The following is a 3,023-nucleotide window of genomic DNA, read 5'->3' as shown; positions in this document are numbered from 1 at the left end:
GAAATACACAGAGGCAAATAATAGAGCAAAGAAGCCAATTTTTGATCTTTTAGAAAGATTTGTGAGTTTTTGAGTGATTGTGAGATTCCTAGAGGTGGAGGAGACATCCCCACTCCTTTGTAAGCAAGCAATTTCTCCTAATTCCTCTTCATCATTGTAAAAGGAGCTTCCTTGCTATGGAAGGCTAAACCCTTAATTGGGGATTCTTGCTGAGTAATTGATGTAAACTCTTTCCCTATCTAATTAAGGTTATTTTATGTGTTCATTGTTTCTATCAGTACTTTATTATTATTGCATGCTTGTGGCTTGATCACCCATATGTGTGTACTATTAGGGGCTTTAGCATTGAAAGATGTATTGTCTCCTTAGAACTTGATAGAGCATGATTAGTTTTTATTATGCTGTGATCATAAAGCTGTTCGATTAAACTAAGTTCAACAAGAGACATCTGCGAATGAAGTTTAATTAGAATTAGGCTAAACTCACGAGACATCGATGTTTAGTACTTGAGCCTTTAGCATAGAACACATAAACATCTTTAATTAGAGAAACATCCTTAATTGCATCAATTTGCTTAGTAAGAGGACCCAACGCCTTTAGATATCTGTTTTCACACTTACTTGCTCATGTTTATTGCTTTGTAATTAGAATAGAACATACTTTTACTTTTAATCACAATCATGATTTATGTTTGCAAATGTCTGCTTATTGAACAAACCTTTACCAAATGAACAAGTTCCCTGAGTTCGATACTCGGTTCACACCGTTTAAATTATTTACTTGACGACCCGGTGCACCTGTCGATAGATTTCGCGTCCACACAAACAAGTAGTATCCCAGAGAACGAAACAAGTATTTTGGCGCCGTTGCCGGGGAACTTTTTCCATTTGGAAAGTTTAGTTCAGTTTGAAGGCATTAATTCATTATTCTTTGATTTATTAATTTTTGTTTTTGTTAATATTTGTTTAGTTCAGAATTTATTTTCTTCTTGAATTGGTTAACTGCTTTTCCTGTTAGTGTTTGAATGCGTAGATCTTCTGCAGGTGAATTGGTTCCATTGGTTTTAGAAATTGAAGCAACCTTCAGAAGAAACAACGCAGAGAGAAAAAGAAAGCTTTTGCACGACATAACAGTAGCATTAATCCTTGAAGAGGCTCACTTTTTTGAGTCGTCATCTTCTAATTCACCTACATCCAGGGAATCTCAAACAACAAAATTTGAAGCCGAAGTCATGGCTGAAGAGCAACCTCGACGAGTGAAACCGAAGTCCATTCATTTAAAGGTAACAGTCTTAAGACTTGGGATGAAGTGGTTGAAAAATTCTTGAAGAAATACTTCCTAGAGTCCAAGACTACTGAAGGAAAAGCTGCCATCTCATCCTTTCATCAATTTCTAGACGAGTCCGTAAGTGAGGCTTTGGAAAGATTTCGTGGGTTATTAAGAAAAATGCCTACTCATGGATTTTCAGAACCAATCCAGCTCAATATTTTCATTGACGGGTTAAGGCCACAATCCAAACAGCTTTTAGATGCTTCTGCAGGAGGAAAAATAAAATTGAAGACCCCTAAAGAAGCCATGGAATTAATTGAGAATATGGCTGCTAGTGACCATGCAATCTTGCGTGATAGAGCACACATCCCAACCAAAAGAAGCTTGCTGGAGCTTTCATCACAGGACACTTTGTTGGCCCAAAACAAGTTGCTATCCAAGCAACTTGAAGCTTTAACTGAAACACTAAGTAAGTTGCCAACTCAATTGCATGCTGGACAACCTTCACCCTCTTCTGTTTTGCAGGTTGCAGGTTGTGTTATATGTGGTGGAGCACATGATTCTGGCTGCTGCATTCCCACAGAAGATACAACACATGAAATGAACTACATGGGGAACCAACCAAGACCAAGCTTTAATGCAGGTGGATATTCTGGATTTCAACATGGCCAACAATATAATCAGCAATAGGGACAATGGAGAACTCACCCTGGTAATCAGTTCAATAAAGACCAAGGTGGGCCACCTAACAGGCCACTGCAACAAGGGCCTAGTCTTTATGACAGAACGACGAAGCTGGAAGAGACTCTTGCTCAGTTCATGCAAGTATCCATGTCCAATCAAAAGAGCACAGAGTCAACCATCAAGAATTTAGAAGTCCAGGTGGGACAATTGGCAAAGCAACTGGCAGACCGACCGTTAAGCAGCTTTGGAGCCAACATAGAGAAGAATCCTAAGGAGGAGTGTAAGGTTGTTATGACTAGAAGAAAAATGGTGAGCATGAATGAAGGTGAGAAGAGGATAGGTGAAGAAAAACAACAACTGGTGACTGAACCAGAAATTAACCCAGTGGTGGAACCTTTGAGTGAGACTGAGAAAGAAGTGGAAGCTAAAGATGATCAGCAAAAGGAGATACCAATAATTGTGAGTGAAAAAGAAATAAGTGAGAAGGAAAAGAAAGAGAGAAAGAAAAAGAAAATGAAAAAAATGAAAAAGAAAATGAGAATAAGAGAAAAGAAGAAAAGAAAAAGACCAAGAGTGAGCTGGCTAGAGAAAAGAGAAAAGAGGCAAGTCCAAGCAAAAGGGATGAGGTGTCATATCCAATGGTACCAACAAAGAAAGACAAGGAACGACATCTGGCTTGTTTCCTTGATATCTTCAAGAAATTGGAGATTACTATGCCCTTTGGAGAAGCTCTTCAACAAATGCCATTGTACTCTAAGTTTTTAAAAGATATGCTCACACGGAAGAATAAGTACGTTCATAGTGAAAACATCATTGTGGAAGGAAATTGCAGTGTTGTAATTCAGAGGATCCTTCCACCTAAGCACAAAGATCCTGGTAGTGTGACTATTCCGTGTTCAATTAGTGAAGTTTCTGTTGGCAAGACTCTTATTGATTTGGGAGCCAGTATTAATTTGATGCTACTTTCCATGTGCCAGAGGCTTGGAGAGTTGGAGATAATGCCGACTAGGATGACTTTATAGTTAGCAGATCGCTTCATCACCAGACTTTATGGAGTGATAGAGGATGTT

Source organism: Glycine max, chromosome 17 (genome assembly GCF_000004515.6).
Source record: "Glycine max cultivar Williams 82 chromosome 17, Glycine_max_v4.0, whole genome shotgun sequence".
In the NCBI taxonomy this organism is placed as follows: Eukaryota; Viridiplantae; Streptophyta; class Magnoliopsida; order Fabales; family Fabaceae; genus Glycine; species Glycine max.
Note: the sequence above shows the minus strand (reverse complement) of the source record.